Raw genomic sequence first — 22,435 nt, forward strand, 5'->3', positions numbered from 1 at the left:
AAGCATCATGAAGGGGGGTGCTTCTTTCACTGTGGTAAATGATGAGAGGAGCTGTACCAATCTTTCAGCTTTGGGGTTCTCTACACTCTGTCTATCCATCATCCTGGCTACTCACTGGCAATGTCTTGTAGATTCATGGTAAAGCCCCTTTCCTGGAAATGCGATGGATAAAAAAGATAATGGGTACAAAAGACTATCTGGGGTTGAAGGAAGAAAGCAATGCGCACCAAGGCAGCTGCTGATGTACTTCTCTGTGTCTCTATTGTTGTGTTTAATTGTGAAAACTGCTCAGAGAAACATCTGCTGTTTGCCCTCTACACTGAGAGTTCATGCAAGTTCTTTTATGAGTCAATTCTACATAAGAATGCTGCAAGAAAATGACTTCAGGAAACAGGACCCCTGTCTTAGACAAATTGCCAGAGGAGAACGTAGTAAACTGATATGCTTTTGCTAACCTGGTTCCATCAGCTGTTGGGAGAGTTTTGTTACAGTTGTATTCCATGGTTATGGGTTTTCTCTTCTACCTTCTGCCTGTCAATTTCTACTTAATGTATTCCCAAGTGATGCTTTAAGTAAATAAGAATTGGATATTTTCATGTTCGATTGCCCATTTATCATTCTGAGATTGCCCTTTCTATTTTTAGTAATCATGTTTGCATTTCAGTATTTGTTTTTGGATATTCCTGTACTAGCTTTGAAAAAAATAAACAAACAGAAGATCAAAAACAAAACAAGCAAAAATATAATTGAATAAATCCAAAGAAGAAAAAATGTTGTACAAAATTTCTACTTTTCTAATGAGAAATTCTCACCAAAAATAATTGAGGCAGATAAATAGTAGAGAAATGGACCTTTGTTTTGGACTGGAAGACTCAAGGTGAAAAAATATATACCAATTCTGGGTTACTCTCATTCAAAATGATACATGAACATGTTTCCACATTGTAATGATTGTGCCATTTATCTGAAAATGCCAATCTTGCAAAGGAAGCTGGGGGACTTATGCTAGCAAAGACAACAGCCCATTTTCCAGCCAGATCTCGTGAGATAGCATCCTGCTATGTGAGAATGGAGGTGCAAGGGGACACAGCTTGTGGCACCAACACAGCGATCACAGAGAGGACAGGGGTAGCACTTCAGGGAGGACGAGATGTGATCTTTTAAACTAATAACAGGGGGCTGGGGAGATGGCCCAGGCAAATAAATGCTTGCCAGGCAAACGCAAGGGCCTCAGTTCAATCCTCAGTTCCCTTCAACACCACCACCCCCCAAAAAAGAACTAATAACAGGTTCAGTGTTGATGTGCAAGGGAAATTATGTCCTCCAACCCTGTGGCTACTGACAAGCATTAGGCTTTTAGAGAAATACACAATGCACCGAGAACGTCAATGCAGTCAGACTTAAAAGACACACAGTTTGCTGTTTTTTTAAACACTCATAGGACGCATTTGGCTTAAAAAATTTAAGATGCCAGGTATAGAGATGTGTACCTGTAATCCCTGAGGATGCTGAGATAGGAGGATTTGTGTGAGTTTCAGGCCAGCCTGGGCTGCATAATGAGTTCGAAGCCATCATAAACTGCATAGTGAGACCCTGTCTCCAACAAAAATTTTTTTAAAAAGAGAAATACCCTCTACCATAAGAAAAAATGGAGAGAGTGAAAGTTCAATACTGAAAGAGAAGATATAATATGTTATAATGTGTTTATATAATATTAAATGCTTTATTGTATTTATTTTATATTGGATGAGAAATGTATTAATTATGTGTTCACCTATATACATACAAACACACATGAGATATACATATATAAACACACATATATACATATATATATATATATATATATATACAGTTAAAACCTGGGTAAAAATATCAATAGGTTTGTCACAAGAGAACGTTTTTATAGTAACATTCAATAATACCTGCTCAATTTTATTAAGAAGTGCAAAAAAGAATAGTTCAAACAAAGAAGTACACATTGAAAACATAAAGATATACTATTATAACTCAGGCAAAATTTTAAAATATCAAGATGAAAATGTCAAATGTTTTAGAAAACAAGGCACCATTAGACCCATCATATATTGCTGATGGGGCAAAGTGGTGCAATTCTGAAATATTCACTTCAGAATATTTTGGGGCAGTAACTGATGAAATTGGGCACGTGTTTATTTCAGACGACCCAATATTCCATCTTACATGTGTTACTCAAAATACATTGATATATGCATAAATTATAAAACAAATACTCCAATGTTTACAGGAATATGACTGTCAATAGCTCCAAATTCTTTGAGGAAGATATCCAGAAGGAAAATAACTAGGTCAAATGGGTTTCTGCTTTTAGTTCTTACAGGAATTTCTATCCTGCTTTCCATAGCACTTGTGCTGATTTGCATTCCCAGCAGTTATGTAGAAAGGTTCCTCTCACCCCAAAATCTCACCAGCATTTGTTATTTGGTTTCTTTTTCTTTCTTTCTTTTTTTTGTGGGGGGAAGTATCTACAGGGTGTTCAGAGTCTCACTACCAGATTGGACTCATAGTGATCCACCTGTTTACAGCCTCCCAGGAGTTGGGATTACTGGCCCATGGCGCGGGCTACCATGCCCAGTCTCAATCGCGGGGCAGGATCAAACCCCCGGCCCCTGAGCCTGCTTGCAAGCGCTTTAATCTGCTGAGCCATTTGGCCGCCCCTTTGATTTCTTGTTGGCAGCGTCTTTCTGGAGTGTGAGAATCTCACGGTCCATCTCGAAGTCTAGAGATGTCGACTGTTTTTTCATGCATTTACTGCCCATTTGTACACAGTCTTCTGAGAAATGTGTGTTCACTCGAGCTGTCCATCTGCTTATACACAGTGGGGCACTGCGCTGTCCCACAGAAGGATAAACGGGGCCCGTTTCTAGATAAATGGACGCAACTTTAGACCACGATCCTGAGTGCCACGAATCAGGCCTAGAAGCTTCGGTACTCCTGGTTCCCCTCACACAAGAATCCTAAAACATAAATAACGAACGAAGGCTAAATGAGACGGTAGAAAGTCGGGAGAAAGATCGTGGTCCAATGAGGAGGAGATGAAGAGATGCAAGCAGGAGGGACACAGTGCGGGGGAAGGATGAAGAGAAGATTCATATGGGCTGTGCGCCCGTGCCAGCGCCCCGAGGAGCCCCCGTAGGCTCTGAATTGGAACGTCCTTCAGACTGAGCCTGCTTACATCTTTTGCTGTTTTTCTTTGGGAAGTTTTGCTGTTTTCAGAGTGATTTATTGAATTTCCCTGTTTCTGTTTTTAATCCAAAGTCAAGTACATGTATTAAAAACATCTTTTCTCAATCCAATTTGTAATTTGCTTTCCACAGCCTGTGAATCGTCTTTTGATGAACTGAAATTCTTAAAATAATGAAATTTATCGGCTTTCAAAAAGTAGGAGAGAGGCACGGGAGAGAGCTCAGCTGTCTAAGTTCCTGCCTGGCAAGCGAAGGCCTCAGTTGCATCCCCAGTGCCGCATGCTGTGCGGGCCCAAAGCCAGGCGTGGTGGCATGTGTAATCCCAGCGCTGGGGACAGGAGGATCACTACGAGTCTGAATTGTGGAGCAAGACCCAATATTAAATAAATAAATAAATATTGTTTTTTTAAAAGTACATGAGAATTTTAAACGGCCCAGGCTAATTCCCAGTTGAATGCACCAGAGAGAGTGAAGTACATTAACACAAGGGAACCGAACAAGGTAAAAAGTCACACACTGACATCCAGGGCTTACGCAGAGGCAGGTGGAACCCAAGAACCAGACACGAAGGGAACAGCCCGGCTGGTCTCACTCTCACGAAGTTCTGAAGCAATCAGAATCATTGCGGGGCTAAAGTCGGTGATCCTGAGTGGAGGCAACAGCGATCCAAAAAGGCCCAGTGAGGGCACGGCAAAGGCAGTTTGTCGGCGATGGTCACAATCTGTTCCTGAGCTGAGTGCAAATTGCAAGTTCGTGAAGATCCATAGGATTGGATACATCTGTGGATATAATTTTGTGCATCTGTTTTGCATGTCTAGTTTATATGTCATATAGCTTGTGTCCCTAGAAATTATTCTTTACAAACAAATTTGCTAACCTCCAAGAAGTAGAAATAATCTGGGACCTGAACCCAGTGCGTGCTTCGGAAGATTACCTGGCTCTTCTGGAAGGTGAAGGTGCCGCACCAAGGCAGCTGCAGCCAGTTCTGGAGAAGCTGATGGAGTGATGGGTGCTTCCTGCATCTTCCAGGATCAACATCGACATATGACCAAGTGGCCAAAGGGTAGCATGCTTAGCTCTTTCTTTCTCATTTAGTGAAAAATCATAAAATTAAGGTGCACCTCAGTATTTCCCTCCACTGAATCTGCAAGTTAAATATACAAGCTGCTGCTCCTTTGTTCTCAGCTAGATCCTCCTATTTCTGCTGGCTACTACTCTTACTTATGCTTAGCGGCACAGATGACATACCTGGATGAGAAACAAAGGGCTATTACTCCCCTAGAGGGGAGGTTAAGCAGGAGCTCTGTGGAAATATTTTTCGATCAGAGATTCACAGCTGAGAACTCCTGCACAGAGCAAGCAGCCCCAGCACTCCTCCCACCCTGAGCAGGGGGCAAAGCCCCAAACACCATTTTCTGAATGAACTCAGCAGGGACCATGGCTTCTGAAGCAGGAGCCACCTTCCTTTAGAGTCCTGGAAGAGCGAGTAAGTGAGCAGCAGGTAGCCACCCTACGAGCTGCCTCCAGGAATTTCCCATCCTTGCCTATACTTGTGCTGCCTTTTTGTTAGTGATACACGGTGACCTAAGGTCACAATCCAACTCTGCTCTTATCCCAAACTGAATCTCAATTTTCATATCTGAAAAAACTGAAAACTTGAGATCAAGGGACCTCAGCTCTCATCCTCTTTTGACGATCTTGAATAAAGTTAGACTTTTTTATTTTTATTATTTATTATTTATTATTTATTTATTTTTTTTTGCAGAAGCAGGGATTGAACTCAGGCCCCTGCGCTTGCCAGGGAAGCACTTATTCCACTGAGCCATCTCCCTGGCCCCCCAAGAAGTTAGACTTTTAAGGAGACATATTTATTTCAAATAATTTACATGTGAGAGTATAACTGTTAGCGACGTTAGACTATTTCTCTGTGTACCAGATGTTTAACGGGTACTTAATACAAAAAGTAATATTGTGGCTGCTACAATATCTTTCAATTTTCTGTCTGCCATTTAATTTTTTTTTTCTGATCAAGTCTCGTTTATTCAGGGGAGGTGCTGGGTATATATAGTGGGTGTAGGGAAATGACCTCTGCCATTTAATTATAATGGGCATCTCTTACAGTATGAAAAATGCCTGATGCATCACATATTATTCTTTATGTAGTTGTAGGAAAAGTTCCCTTCATTTTCACAGGCACCACGCAGGGTGCAGGGTGTGACCCACATCCCTGTTCCATGAGCACCCCTTTGGCTTCCTGCTCTCTGCTGTCATTTCCACACTAGTCGGGTGACCTCAGATAAATCGTTCTCGGGGCTTTAGCTTTCTACTTTGCACCTTAATGGATCTGGCTTAGATTAGTGCTTCCAAAAATGTGCTTGGCAAAATCTAGCAACTCCACAAAGATTTCTGTGATCAAACACATCTTGAAAAAAAATATTTTCAGTGTTGTGTGCATCTGTACTTACAGAATCATTTTTCATCTAAAGGCCCTGGAGGAGGGCCTATGCCATAGACATCTGGTCTACCTTATTTCCCTCAGTTTCTCCCAGGCCTATTCCTGGAGGAATCCTTTATTCTTGCCTGACAACTGTTAATAATGATGGAGCAGTCCTTGCTTTAGAGACCCTAAGGCTCTCTCTTGATGCATGTTCTGTGGTACTCTGAGTATCATGCCCTAGGTGGATTACAAACTTGGAAAAGTGGGTATGAAGCCTGTTTTTTTTTTGTTCTAAGTTCAACTTTATGATGGACATTGTAAAATTATATTTAACATACATCTCTCTTTTATCTAAATATTTTCCCTCTGTAAGAATGCTGGAAAGAAAATAAAAACATAAAAAACCTTGCATTATACAGTGTATCATGCTGCAAATATAAAAAGAAAATGAAGAGCTAGAATTGGACCTATAACTAACTTAAGAACGTCAGAAATCCTCAGTGATTTTTATAAAACGGGAAGCTCCTTTTTGTCTCAAAGGAGAACGTTTGAAGAAGGAAAAAAAAAATAATAAAAAACCCTCTCCGCTCTGTACAACAGCGGAGTCTCTTCTGGATTTTGGCACTGTGAGGATTATCCAGCGCCTTGGCCCCGTGCAACAGCACCACCAGATGCGCCACGGGGATGAGCGAGGCCCTCCAAGCAGAAGGGCGCTGCGCTTGGCCAAGGCAGCTGGCGGAGCGCGAAACACAGCGCTTCTTGCTGAGAGCCGAAGCTAAAGCTATCAGAACTGAGAGGGCTCCCTGGTGTTCCAGCTACTTCCTTCAATGGGAAGTAAATCCCACTTGCACATTCCTTCGAAAATGGCTATGCAGGACGGAGAGCCCGCCTGCGATAAACCACTGGCTTCTCTTGTGAGGAGGAAAATATGCTCTCGCCTCACTTCATATGTTCTTATAGAAAACGTTCTTTGGGCAAAAGCAGAGCTGCAGACATTGCATAACAGCCACAGCACGCTGGCCATCCGCGCGGCTCCGGCTTCCAGTAGGTCTCTTGGAAGAGAGCTGCGACCCTCGCGGATGCACACGCCGCCCAAGGCGACGCTCGCGGGCTGCGCGCAGGCTGCTGCCCGGCTTGCTGGAGAAACGGCAGCTCGGAAGCGGCGCCCGCCAGGTCTAGGATGCCTCTGTGTCCCGGACGGAAAAGGAAGGAACTCGAGGAGGAGGAGGAGACCTTCCCGGTGCTCCCGGCGCCCTCCTCATTAGCTGGCTTACGGTGGAGCAGCCTAGAGCTGACCTGCCGCTTCAAGCCGCTTTGCCTTCGCTGCGTGCCCCACAGTCCTAATGAGATTAAAGCAATCTAAGAGCTGTGATGGAAATTTCTCTTCGTTTCCTGCTCAGACCTTACAGGGAGGATTGGCTAAACTGTGATCCCAGTTAAAAATAACAAAACAATCTCTAGCTATACAATGAGTAGCTATATAAATGCTAAGTTAATATGAGATAAAGCCTTTTATCTGCTTGGAGTAAACATTTATAATATTCCTATGAAACACAGCCTTTCAAACTACAAAGTAATTTTTCAAAAAGAGCAGAAAAAATATAAATACAGAATTATACATGCAAAATTACATATCCAAAATTATATATATTATATATATACATATATTTATATATAATTATGGGGGTCAGGACTCACAACATCACACATACATGCTGTGGAACAGAAAAATCCAGTGGTGTAAATGTACTTGGAGCCTAGAACCCGCAAACCAGAAGCTGCCTTGCTCCAGGGAAAGGACGGATGCCCTAGTTAAACCAGAGGTGGGGCAGAAAACACATTCCCTTCCTCTACCTATTTTTTCTATGCAGGCCCTCAGTGGAATCGGTAACGCCCAATATTGGTGATTGGGTCTCCTTTGCCCAAGATACCAATTCGGGAGTCAATCTCTTTCAGGAAGAGTTTCACAAAAACATATAGATGTAATTTTTAACCAGGTATCTGGGCCTCTGTGAGCTCAAACTGACATCAAATTAACCATTACACAAAAGATACACAGGTGTGATGAGCAGGTATTCAGTTAGACACCTCCATCGAGTCTCCTCGTGCCTTGCTGTGAATTCAGAAGTGACTAGAACACCAATCTCATTTTTTATTATGACTATAAATTATGTTTGGCATTTATTTTATGGATGTCTAACAAGGTGAGCTACTACTTTTTGCATGTGTTTAAATGTTATTCTTTCGTTACCCTGCATTTGTTTTCTTACTTGAGGTACGTTTCACAGTCAACATTATGTTAGGAAATAAACCATGCTAATCCACATGTGCATGCTGGATGCTGTAGCATGCTTGACAGATTTTCCTTTCAGAATTTCAGAGCTTAGGCGCTAGGAAGACAGCTTGGTGGCTTAAGTGCATGCCTGGCAAGTACAAGGTCCTGAGTTCAATCCCTGGTGCCAACAAATAAACAAACAAGCAAAACACGCAGATATTAGCTACTTGTTTCTTCCCCAGCAGGGTGTGGTAGCTTCTCACTGCTCTTTGCTGAGACACTCTCTGGGCATTGGCTTTCCAGTAATTCCTCAGTCAGTGGGACTTCACTGCCCCAAGTCCCACCTTTCGAAGGGTAACTATCCAGAGATGAAGGGCGAAGGTACAAAGGACGGACCCCCTTGCCTGGATTTCCAGTGGTATTTGAAATCTATCCTCATTTCTGAGACTTCCTTTGTCTTTGTTTCTGAGATTCACATGGGTTCAACAGAAGTCTTCAGGCTGATTGCATGGGAGAGGAGCGTCTCTTTCCACACAGTCCTGCTGTATTTATTCCTTCACGGGTGATGTTCCTAAGAATCAGTCTGTTTTCTTGAGTAGTAGACTTTAGACAACTGTCTTCTAAGGCCTTGCACACACTGACATATAGTGCTTTATTATGCAGTAATGCTACAGTTTATCAATTTAACTTTTGATGGGAATCTAGATCATCTCAAGTTTTTTTTTTAAAGAGAATAATGAATATTCTATACACATGTGTGCAAATATGAGCCTGGTTTTCTTGAAGTATAGTTTCCCTAAAAATAAAAACAACAAAAAACAAACAATGTGTACAGGGCTGGCCAAACAAGTCAGTGGATTAAAGTGCTTGCTTAGGCAGAGCACAGGGGCCGGGGTTTCAATCCCAGGCCTGCCTGGCGAACCCCACGCTCAGGGCACGCTGAGACAGCAATTGAGACCGGGCGTGGTGGCGCATGCCTGTAGTCCCAGTACTTGGGAAACTGAACACAGGCAGGTCACTGTGAGTCCAGTCTATGTAGCGAGACCCTGGAGACCCCATAGGCCCTTACTAAAATATGAAGACAAAGTGTGCTGTAGGGATTTTATCCCTCCACTATAGCTGCGCAGCCTAGAGCCACTCTGGTTGCTCGGTGTCTGATGAGTAAGAATTCCTTTATCTTTATCAAACTGTTCAGAGGTTTTCCTTTAATATAAATTTTCTTCCATAATTGAATTTTGCCTTCAACACCACCCAAGCCAGGGTATTTATCTGAACATGATCTCGATTAATAGGACTTCTGTGGGATCTGATTCTCCTACTCCTATTCCTCATGCGTTCGGACACCCTTAATATCCTGTTATATTGTCCTGTGGGCCCCACCACCCTAAGCAATAACATTGCTGGTAAGATACTTTGTTCTGTGTAACAAACTAAATTCTGTTTAGCAATCCTTATCTTCAATTTATTCATATTCTCCAGTTCAGAATATAGTTTATTAAAACAGCTTGAACTCTATAATAGGCTATGCTTCAAAAAGAAACGGATGTTAACTGATCATTTAAGAATTTACTGAACTTTATGTCTCAGAGCTGACATTTTTACTGATATTTGTTCCATTTCAAACAGTCAATTTTGTCAGTAATCCCAAGAACTAAAGTGAGATTTCACAGAGTGAAATTTTGGAATAATTTTACAGAGCGTTGGAATAATTTTTGTTTTACATTTACATTTATATGTAGTTATTTTACCTTTTTTTTCAAATAAGAACTTATGTTTCCTAGCAGTTGTCTGAAGTTTAAGTAAATGCAAGTTTAATAAACTGTCCCTTTATGTGCGACTTCAGAGAAACACCGGGTGCAGAAGCTACCTTCGCTTCATCGCTGGGTGAGACGGGTCTGCTGTCTCCGGCTTCCTGACACCCTGTCCACTTCTGGTTTCCTCACTGCCATTTTTCTGAACACTTCTTTCTTGAAATGCCAGCAAAAGAGCTGCAGCAGGCGACACCTCTACCTTGCTCCAGTGCTGTCAAGGGCAGGCCAAGGTCATCTAGCTCCTCTGCTGTTAGGCTCCTTGCTTGCCTGGCGTCTCTGCTCCGAGGCTCTGTGATCCGCGCAGTGTGCTAGCAACACTCGCGTGCAGAGGCAGCTTTTAGTCCTGTGTAGGTAAAAAGTGAAATTTGAGAAAAATCTGTCTTTAATTTTCATTAATTCATAAATGGAAAAACATTAGGTTTTTATATATGTAGATAGTATTTTAAAAGAAAAAATATGTCAAGTATGAAGCAAGAAAGCATATTAAAATAACCTTGACTAACGTATGAGCAGGAAATAGAACACAGAACCACTCCGCTCCTTGCACAGCACAGCCTCACCTGCTAAGCAGACCCGCGAGCGCCAGGAGCTTCAGTGCTGAGTGCTGTACTAGACGGAAGTTCAGTTGCAGAGAGGGGAATTAAGCTGAATGCCAGTTTACTCACGGATGTGCTATGTGACCTGCACAAGTGACCTCTGCTCTCTCCTTCTTGAATATTTTTTACTGAAAATCAGAAAAACAAATAATTTAAAGGACATAGATAAGATGAATACTAATGTATACAAATAATTAAACCCAATTACTAGCTTGTAACAATGACAAAACATAGATTTAAGACTGAATGAAAAATGCAAATTAAACCAACACAGGGCTTCTATCTGACCCCAAAATGAATAGCTATCATCAAAGAAAAACAAATAATAAATGTGAGAGAGGCTTTGGGGGAAAAGGAACTCTTATATTGGTGGGGACAGAAACTGGAACAATCGTGATGAAAATCAGTATAGAGATTCCTAAATAAAGTAAACCTAGAAATTCCATTTGACCTAGGTATTTCCTTTTATGGTATCTAAAGACATTGTTGTTGCAATGACACCAGAATGTTTATACAGTATATTCCTAAGAGCTAAATATTGGAAGCAGCACTGATGGAAGCATCCATCAGTGGATGAATGGGTAAAAGTATGATGCTTATTCTCAATGGAGCACTACTCTGCCATGGGCAGAGCTAACTTCTGTCATTGGTACCAGAGCGAGTGCACCACCATACTATAATACTGTGTGAAATAAATCAGTTACATAAGCCTAAATACAATGTGATTTTTCGTATACAAAGCAACCCAAAAGATAAATAAAGGCCAACATATAAGATAGCGGGAAGTAGTGAGACAGATCTTTCTCAAGGGGGAAGGGGATCATAAAATGAAGGGAATAGGAGGACAGAGAAGGGAAAGGATTTGAAATATCTGCCTGTACCAACCCCCAGGGGATGCAGTCACTATGTACGGCATGCATGGACTAAAACGAACGTGAACACTAGGTTTCTAGCTTTTAAAAATGACTAATCGGTTGAGCACAACTACTTGCACTGCTTTTAGGAACGCTCTAATTCTGTCCTGGCAGCTCCAGGGGAGTCAGTATCTCCTACCCTTAGCTCCTATCCCACACAAGGCCGTGTGTGTGGCAAGAAACGGTTCTCTGCCTCAGGAAATGCACTCAGCTGATGGAAAGAAAAGCGGGAAGCCGGAAGCCCCCCACACGCAGTGCCCCGGGACCGGAGTTGGGACCGAAACCGAGCCTCCACCGGTAGCACCCCGGGCCATGTCCACTTCACTCCCTCAGTGTTCCCACCTTCTAGAACCACAGCCTGACCTTGGGGCTCTGCTGCTCTTTGGTATCTGGGAGAAAGAGAGCCTGCTCAGTGCCCCAGAGGCATGTCTGTCTTCTGCCTATGGCTTCCTTCCAATGTCTGCTTGCAACAGACTTAGGGGTTTTCCGCGTTGCCCTGTCTCCCTTTTGCCTTTGCTTTTCTACTCCATTTCTCTGGGCACACCCTTCTTTGACTTCAGCACTGTGCTCTGGGCTCATTGTGTGGCTTAGGGGTCCAGCAGAAATCCAGAAATCGAGAAATCCCAATATGGACATAAATTCTGCCAAGAAAACTCATTTAGGCTGGAGTGGCAAGCGCTCAATTTGCTCACTTTTAGGGATGAAACACTCAATTTGCACCTTGCCTGCCCCTGCTGTGATTCTCTGAGATGCAATTTGCAGCCCAGACACACAAATGCCCTTTGCAGAGCTCGGCAAGATCCGCAGCTTGCTTTCTTCCTTGGGATCCTTTAGCTGGTGCTCAGCCCAAGGGGACTGGAGGCCCAGGGAACCTGTACACTCCCGGGGAACAGCGGGGCCTTCACCTCCCGAGAATTCCCCTTGTGTTCCATGCCAGAAGGTCCCACTCATTAGAAGGAAATGGCGGTTTTGAGTCCAGCCACTTCATTTTTTTTTTTTTTTTTTTCTGAGAACTTACCTCTTCCGAAACTTTGCCTAATTAATCTTTCTTTAGTGAGCCTTTGTCCTGGAGGCAAAGTAGGCTGTGTTTGGCATCCAAGATGTCCCCCAGATCTTCATTATGGTGTAGGCTTAGTCCTGTATGATGGGACAGGAGAGACTTAATTGATCATGAGAAGGCTGACTGCATCAGGTGGCTTCAGCCCCCAATAAGTTTGTAGCTTGCTGGGTTTAGTGAGAGCCCACACCTTATTCAGTGAGGCATTCAGGACATTCTCTGGCAAGACATAACAGGCTCTCAGCCCTTTCTACCCAGGCTCTTTCCCCCATTTCTGCATCCTGGCCATCACAAGAGAAGACTCTTTCCTCTGTCCTTCTACACTGAAGCATATGCCATTTCTCTGAGCTCCTGTTCTCTGTTCTCTTGTCTTTGAAACAGGTGAGCACTGATTACTTAGAAATGACTATATATATATCACTCTTCCACTCACGAGCCTATAGTGAGATCCTTGTTTATTAAAATTCCTTTATTTGCCCCACAGACATCTACAGGTGCAAGTTCACGTGGCTGGATCCTGAGTCTCCCCAGTGTGCACCACATTCTCCACCACAGGTCACTCTCTCCTGTCCTCTCTCCCTTCCTGTGATCACCTTGAATGATCTTCCTAAGGGCGTCACCTTCTCATAAGTTTCTTGACAGAGGATTTGTGAAGGCCACAGGAGCCAATCACTCCCAAAGCTGGATAAAATACTTCAATTAAATAATTAACTTTGCATTTGTCCATTGTTTATTCAGTAAATAATTACTAGAACTGTATCGGACACAATTTTTAGCATTCAGGAGTAAGGCATACACAGTTCCTGCTTTTAGGTAACATGCAATCCTGCAGAAGGAAAGTGGAAAATGGGTTGAGATAGAAAAAGAAATTGCTTACCTTGAGAGCAGGCACCAGCTGCCCTCTTCTCACACTGCCAAGTGGCCTGGCCCCTTGGCTATGTCTAAGGTGGAAACCAGATGGAACTTGGTCCTTATCCCTGCTTATAACATTCACATGGTGTCCCCTCCTCAGGACGTCACCCACTGCCTGAGGGCTCTGGCTCTTTTTGTATAAAATCATCAATTGGCAGAATGTAGCTTTTTGATATTAATAGTCTGCAACTTTCATTGCCAGAATTGATCAGCTTTTAGCTTCAGCAGGACTCTCCATTGAGCGGAATCAGTCACTACCATGAGGCCCAGGGGTTCTTTCAGGCCAAGGCGTGGTGACTTCTGACAATTCTGCATTGGTCTCTTCATTTTCAGCTGCTTGCTACCCTCAGCATTGTTAGCTTCAGCACAAGCACTTTCCAGCATGGGCTTTTGGTGTCGCTTGCTCCTAATGTGCCATCTCACCCTGCTCAGTGCGAGAAAGATCATGAGTAGGCACATGTACTTAGGGTAGGACATATGCTGACATAGAAAGGATGAGAACGTGTAGGCTGAATCCACTAAGGGTATGTGCAGGTGGCTTCCACAAGAAAAGAAAAAGGACAGGCTCACACCTGCCCAGTGCCAAGACTTTCTCTTTCTCTCTGGGGGTTCCTGGTTAGAAGCGCCCCTTGTGAGCCTAATTGATGATGGCTTCCACAAGGCTGCATGGTAGAGTCATCTGGGACAGCTTTTTATCCCAAGATTACTGCAGCTAAAACAACTATCTGCCTGAGTGCTCCCTGGGTGCTTGAGCTGGACACCCAGGCTGCAGGTCACTTGGGCCTGCTGCGGAAGACAAATAAAAGGGACATCTTTAGAAGTACTGGGGGCTTCTGCACTACCTCAGGTGAAAGGCTGACTTGATCAATCATTTAATTAAAGTTCAGGCGAAGAAGGTAACACAATGAGAGCATGATGCTGGCCAGGAGCGACGCTCAGCTCTCGTGAACTACAAGCTCCATCCACAGCAGACGTGTGTGTGCTTCCACCACTAACCCCAATGGCCAGCGGAGAGAGGGAGTTCAATAGTCATGGCCACTTTTAATGACATTGCTTTGTTTTGTTTTTGCTTTGCAGTTTTTTTAGGGAAGGGTCTACAGGATGTTCAGGACCTCGCTACTAGATGGGACTCATAGTGATCTGCCTACTTACAGCCTCCCAAGAGCTGGGATTACAAGTGTACACCACCACGCCCTGTCTCAATTGCTGTCTCAGCATGCCTGGGGGGATGGGGCTGACATGGCAGGCCTGAGGATCGAACCCCTGGCCCCTGCACCGGCTTGCAGGTGCTTTAATCTGCTGAGTTATTTGGCTGACTCTTTTAATGTTATTTTGTGTTATTAAGATAAGAAAAGTAAAGATTCTGAAGAGTATTTGCATCCCTCCTCTGGGTTCTCTAGTAGAAAACTTTCAAAACTAGAAATCAACTGAAAAGACCTAAAGTTTTATGTAGCCCCACTCCTGTTGGCACTCGACAAGCTAGGTACTAAACTCTTCCTGCAGCTACCTGCATGAGGATAGGTCATGCAGTCTCCAGAAAAGTGATGTAAGTATAATGTACTTTGGTCTTCTGTAGACATGATTTGTAACCATCTCTTCCATATAGTATAAAGAATAAAGCATGAAAACTAGATAATCAGAGGAGGTTTTTTTTATTTTAAGAGAGAACTCAATGCAAATGTAACACCCATATATTAAAATAAGCAAGCATGATTTTGTGTAAATTGCAAGTGTGTTAAAATATTTGAAGCAAAAGGTCAAAAAGAGTGAGCTTTTGGAGTATTTAAGCAGAATAAAAAGTGAAAATTCTCACAAAGAAACAGCAATTCTGGAATTTAGAAATATCAATCTCTGAAATTAAAAATGCATTACAAGTGTTTAGGAACAAAATTTTTCAGAAGAAAAATGATAGTTTAAATCTCATGCAGGTCAATTAAAGTAATCTAAAAAAATTAGAGATAAGACTGAAATGAAATAAAAACATCGGAGACTTGAAGCGCCAAATTAAATGATTCAACGCCATGATTTGGAGTTGCACATGGAGATAGTTTGAAAACGCAATGACGGAAAAGAAGTGCCAAAGCAGAGAGTGAGGCTGGTGCAATGAGGACCCGGCTCACCAAGAGGAACCGGAGTTTACAGCAAGGTAGATGGAGAATAAATAAAAGGAAATAGTAGCGGGATAGAAAAATAGACATTATATTTTTAGAGAACAAAAATAAGAAGGAAGTTGGATATTTTCTCAGAATCAACAGAAAGTGAAAGGGCTTCTTTGTCACCATTAGGAAACCTGACAGTGGAGTTCTGCAGGTGGTATGGGAAGAAAATGGTGAGCTGCAGAGTTCGACATCATTAGGTCTACATAGTAAGTGCAAAAAATCTTTAGGCTAAATGAAAATAAATCCAGATGGAAGTCAAACATCCGTGAATTACTCAAGGGGACCCGCCTCACCAACATGTGATAAAATACTATTTTCACAATTTATTCCAGTGATCTAATGGCAAATAATGTTTCAAAGCATTACAGAGTACGTAATACAGTAAGCAAAAAGAAACCTTGCAAGTACCAGCTTGTCTGTGTTCTCACTCATTCTTCTTTCTGGGTGTGTTGCTGGTAATAACCACACCAGCAAGCGCAGGTGACCGCTCTCTGTGACCCGGGTTTGCATGGTATTTGTGCTCTGCTGCTGAGTGTGCAAAACCGAGCATTCTCGGCAGGAAAGGGTTTTCCCATAAAATTGAAAAGTGCGCTGCTGTGTTATCTAATAAATTCTTACTTAAGTGTTTATCTTAAAGAATTGAAATAAAAGAACTAAACCATCCTAGGAATTTCTGTAAGGTATAAGAGATATACAAAGACTTGCATCTGTCCGCAGGAGCTTGCTGAATTTGGACTCGGTAATGGTGCCTATCGGGTTGTTTCCCTTAAGCCTCATGAGCTCATGGTTGGAGCTTTCCAGAGGTGCTTGGATCATGGGAGTGGCACTCAGTGGATTAGTCCACGCATGAGTTTATAGCTGATGTGAGTTGAGAGGTGGGGCCTGGTCAGGGGAGTGGTCATGGGGGTGTGTTTCCAGAGGCTCTCCCTCCTCCTCCCCAATTACGCTCTCTCTCTGTCTCCTCACTGCCCTGCCAGGAGGAGCTTCTCTGCTGTCATGCCCCTCTGCCATGCCATCCTATCTTACAGCCAGCTGATTATGGACTGAAACCTCCACAAACCATGAGTCAAAATAAACCTCACCTCCTTTAAACTGTAGGTGTCAGCTCTTGTGCCTGAGCAACAAGAACATAACTAAGACTGTCATATGAAAATCTGTGATACTATAACTAAAATACGGCCACAGATGACCTCATGTAACTAATTTCCAATGGGACACATGGGAAGTCCTATTTATCTTGTGCCTGGGTGACTTCTACATCTTACCTCGTCACCACTGCATTCCTTGTGCTTCCAGATTAATTAATTAAAAATCCAAAGTTAATGAAATTCATTTAGCCATTCATTTAATGATAACAAGTTACTGATCATCCACGTTATTCACTGTGTGACATGACCAATTCGCATGGCACAGTATGATCCTGTGTTAAATGCTTAGCATTAACCATGATTTATTGGGTAACATAATCTTGCATCTTACTATTATAAAAGCAAGTAGGAATAATAGCTGGCAACCAGAGTCAATAAACTCCCAGACGGACACAGAGTGCTTGGCAAAAGTCAGTTTTCATCACGACATTTTCCTCTTGTTTGCTTTTTCTTTCTTATATGGATTCTATAAATTTTCTCTTTCTGATAGCTTGCCTTGCGGACAACTTTGCTTTTGTTTTTCTGAGACAGGATTTCTCCTTTTCTTTTAGGTGCCGGTGATCAAACGTGTGACCTTGCACTTGCCAGGCATGTGCTGTGCTGCCAGACAACTTGTATACACACTAGGTAATGGCCAAAATCTAATTTTCTTGGCTGGAAGGTAAGAATGGTGATAAAAATATTTCTCTCAAAGAGTGGTTATGGATAATGTAAGAGGATGTAAAAATTAAAAATTGAGCACGCTAACACTCTGTAATTTATCCTATCTTACTGACTTTACTCTGGCCTGCTATTTAAGCCTGTCCAGGCAAGTCAAAAACAAAACTCCAGGCAAACAAATAAGCAAAGAAACAAGCAAAGAAACAAGGAAACATTGCTCAGATAGTTTGCTTCACTTGAAATGAGTCCTGTTAATGCTTAATTCTTAAAATTTATTTTTATATTCATTTTTGTGAGAAAAAGATTAATATGCTGAACTTTAAAATGCTCAAGTCAACAACTTCTGAAATTGCCAGTCCTACAGATAACCCACTGCTATTATGGACTACTGGACTATGTTGGATTATTTTGCTGCATGCATGTACCTAAAATATTTAAATGGCAAGGGAACATCCATCACAGGCAGAACTAATCAAAAAAGGGGATATAAATGAAGGACCATTTTGTATCTGTATATACAAAATAATTAGGATAGATATACAGCTACTTTCTCTTAATTCAATGAGAAGACTGATTTTCCCTAATAGTGTTTGGACAGGATATCATGTCTGCATCTTGTACTATGAATAACTACTACTAAGACAACAATATGCAATGTATTAATTATTGTAACTGCCCTACTAACTTGTTTTGATACTTTCTCATTGCTTTTTGTTTCTCAATAAAATTAATAAAAAATTAAAGAAAAGAAAATAAAAAGATAAAATAGCAACAAAATAGTTTCAAAACAGTTTAATAGGACAGTTACAATAATTAACACACTACATATGTTTTCTTCATAGTAGCTATTCAGAGGACAAGATGCAGACATGCTATCTTGTCTAAACAATATTAGAACAAAACTTTCTTCTCAATTAACTAAGAGAAACTAACTGTATATCTCTCCTATCTTGTATATACATACATATATATATATGTATATACACATATAAGTATATATATATATATATATATATATATATATATATATCTCACAACAAAGTGGTCTTTCATTTATATCCCCTTTTCTGTTTTGTTTTGTCAGAGATGGGTGTTCCATTGCTGTTAGAGAAGCTGTATTTGAAGAAGTATTTAAAGGACCTTTCCATACTTGAAACCAGTCTAAAGATTCTAGGTGTTTACATTCAGCAAAATAACCCCATATAGCCCAATATTCCATAATAGTAGTGGGTTATAAACATAACTGGCAATTGTCTGAGGTTTCTGACTTGAGCCTTTTACAACTCAGCATATTAATATAGCTTTACTTTTTATACCTCGTGGTTACATATTTCTGCTGGATGGTAAGACCAAGTTAAAGCAAGACCTATATAACTAAAAATATAACCTTTTCTATCTGATGAGGTCAGACAAATCCCCTCAGGATTTACCATGGTACTATGTACAGCACCTTGTGGATCTTTTGTCAGTGTCAGCCATCAGGATGAGTCATGGCCTTTGCTTACCAATTTTGCTCTCTGTGAAAGACTGAGAGAATTTTTTCTCTCTAAGTGACTGTCCTTAGGCACACTCTACATTGTTGATCATTTTCCTCTGTGGCCCCATAATCTCCTTGTTCAGAAAATTTGGGACAGCACTGGGATACAGGAGAGGTTTTCTTATGTCCTGAGTCCTCACAGGCCTTGAAGGGCTAGGGCTAAAATATTGGCCATCGTTTTAGCCCATCTATCTCTCTAATTTTGGTATGCTAACTTTAGCTGTTAAACATCCAGAAGAGAACGTTTAATGATATTATTACCCTGTAACCATGGCAATTAAGCTTAACATCACTATTTGTCTGAATATCAAATACCTTAGACATAAAATTTAATTGCTATTTTCCAAAAACCATAGATATTCTAAAATTAAAGTCTATAGAATATTAAATATCAATTACATATTTTTTACACAGAAATTTATAAATCAAACCATATACAACATTGTAGCAGGACAATCCTGTGACTTTTTTTGTCTCTTGTTTACATTTATTACTTTTTTAAACAAACATTTACTTTAAAGAGAGTATAGCAATAATTTATATGACATTAGATGCAATACACATTTAGAAGCCCAAAATGACAAGTATTGTTAGCGTACTTTTAGTATTACACATTGCTGTCCACAATGTAGTTGCTTAGTTCACAGATATAATCATATAGAGTTAGTAGGGTGAGAATTCCACCTATGAACTGCTATTTTCAAAAATCTGTTGGAAGTTCTGTGGACCATTGCCTTAACCATCTTGTTTATATAAATGTATGGTTTTGCCCCTCCCATATTTCATAAGTTTTCTCCTTTCTCTTTCTTCATTGTTCAATCCTTAAGTTTTCACTTTCCATTTTACTGTGTTATACCTTTCTATTTTTATTTCTTCTTTTGAGTTCTTACACTAGGGAGGCAATATGATATTTACACGGGTGTGTCTGGTTTATTTCACTTATGATTATAGCTTTAAGTTGCATCCACTGACCTACGAAGGCTTTGAGTTAATTTCTCTTTATAGCTGAGTAAAAGATGTGGTGTTTTTACACAATGCTTCATTTCTCAAAATTCTACTGATCACAAGAAAACAAGGATAGAGAAAATACATTTTGTCTAACATGGCTGAGATCCCCTTAGCTGTAAAACATTGTTGACGGCCCTTCCCTTTCTTTAGGAAATATTTTCCCCACTTCCTCCCCTGGATACCATAGCACAGTAACCTGCATATGAAGGTCTGCTTCACAGCCCTGCCGCTTAAGGGTGTGAGGTGCAGTCATCAGTTCTGCTTGGGGTCTAATCTCAGTTAACTTTCAAATAAGCTTTCGAGTTTGGGGCAAGTAAGCCGATCTCTTAGATTTAGCATAAGAAAAATGGAGTTGAGAGTGGTGGCTATTCCAGGGGGATAAATGCAAGGATTAAATGAACTTAATGGTAGGATTCTTTAGAGCAGTACCTTACATAGAATATTTGGTAAATGATAAGCATTCATATCGTTATTGATAAGAAGCATGACATTTATCCTTCAAAATGGCAATAATGAATGAGCTCCAGAAATATTTCATTTTGGCATATGACATAAGATTACAGTTCCTATAGCTCAAATACTATTTCATCCTCTTTCATCTAGGCCCCCATTCCAGCAGGAGTTCCTTTAGTTCTGTGGCTTCCCTTTGTTTGCCCAATGCCCCACCCTCTCCTGATTTAATATGGATCACCTGATCAAAACTGGGTGTGGTTTTGAAAGGAAGAATAAGCAAATTGCATATTAATAACAGGAAATTTAGGTGTTTTAATTCTTGCTCTCAAGGATAAAATTATACATCTTCCGCTGCTAAACAAGTATGTCTAGCAGCCAGTTAAGTTACAATAGAATTCTCTGGTGCTGTAAATAGCTACTGTTATTTCCATGTCCTGGATCAGCACTTATAAAGTCATTTAAAATACCCTCTAAATGAAATGCAACAGAAATTTCCAGCTAATTTTCTATGTATAGAGTTTATAGTTGCTACAAATCCCTCAATTTAGCAGGAAGAATCAGTACCTTTGGTAGCTTCTCCTTGTGAATCCACAGGGTTGTGCTCCACTCCATGCAGGTAGTCTGGGCCCTGGAATTGCATCCCTCCTGCGCTTCCCTAGAATGCTGTCACTCAGGCTACTGCCCACTCATGGGACCTACCTACCCTGGCCCCCATGTAAGCATGTCCATCCAGGAAGAGACACAAACAAACCCCAAAACAAAGAACACTAGGACTACCTAATCCTGTGTTTTATTCTGCAGAAGCAGGAGCTCCACTGGTCAAATTCTCACAGTCTTTAAAAGGCAATGCTTTTATTTACCCTTACCTCTTTTTATCAGCTTGAGAGTTAGTTTAGATAGCGGTACTTTGGTATAAGTTATTTAAGCTAGAACTGCATCTATTGCTGAAAAGTTGCCTTGCTACGTAGATAGATGTGTTTGGTTTACTGACCCTAACTTAAAATTGTTAACAAATTGCAGCAGCAAATCCTCTAAAAAATAGATGTATTTATATTATTTCCACAAGGATTTCCTTGGGGTTAAGGCTCCCAAAGTTCCTATGCTGTGTGTTGCCCCATCATTCAAAGGGAAGAGGATTTAGATCTTTGGCACTGACAAATTTGGAGACTCAGTGTAATGCTATTGTCCCAAGTCTATTAGTGCATGCTGGCCCTTCACAATGACTGCATTCTTTGTGGAGAGCTGTTACTTTCATTCTCTCCCTCCCCTCTTCCTTCTTCATACTTCCATCTCTTGATACTTCTGAAAAAGATTTATCATCCTTCTTCCTCTATCTATTTCTTTTTTCATAAATTGAAATAGAGAAGAAGCGTGAATGCCAGCTCTGGAGGATAAGGGAACCAAGGACTCAAGGGTTAGTTCTTTTGTAGCTTCAGTTCTGCAGGGCTGAGTTTAGTGACTTACAGTCAATACATGAGAAGTAGAGAAGGAGAAAACAGAGCTGAGGTGGAGACCAGCGCCAAAGCCCTGGCTTCAGCTCCCTGTGGGGCGAGGAGAAGCTGAAGAAGGAGAAGGAAAGGGAAGGAGGGGGGCTTGCAGAGAAGCAGTTACAATACTTAGCTCCTAAGTGTGGATTTTAGGTGGTCACATTTTATTGTACGCTGTTACATTTCAGTGAAGCTGTTAAGGAAAAGGTTACAGGGGTTTTCTTGCTAGTATCTTAGGGTTACAGGAAGGTTCACATTGTATCTCGCAAATCCTCAGTGGATTAAAAAATCTCTTTTAGATTTACTCACTTGGACACAAACTGGTCTTTCTGGACTTCCAATTATCTGAGGAAAAAAAGAAAACTTTTATCCAGCTAAAATTCACAGTTGCTCTCTACCGCTTGCGTGGAGATCTACAAAGGAGCTGCAATCACCTGCTGTATCATTACAAAACTAGTTTTGTAAGCTGGTCTCAGAACCATCCTTTGTCTTATAGGATAGCCTCTGTGACAACTGGAAGGTTTAGTCAATGCAAAATGGACAGAACCTAAGTGTCTAACTGGGAATCATGTGAGATGTGACAACAGTGCTGTTAAATAATGTAGTTGCCCAGAGGACCTACATGCCTTTCGTACTTGCTATGCTCCTTTGTTTAGCTGCATAGAAAGCAGGAAAGTAGATGAGGAATATTTCATTTCTATACAGCTAAAGAAAAATAAAAGTAGAAAAATTTAATATCTACTGAAATGAATCTATA

This window comes from Octodon degus, unplaced genomic scaffold, assembly GCF_000260255.1.
Source record: "Octodon degus isolate 3935 unplaced genomic scaffold, OctDeg1.0 scaffold00042, whole genome shotgun sequence".
Lineage (NCBI taxonomy): Eukaryota > Metazoa > Chordata > Mammalia > Rodentia > Octodontidae > Octodon > Octodon degus.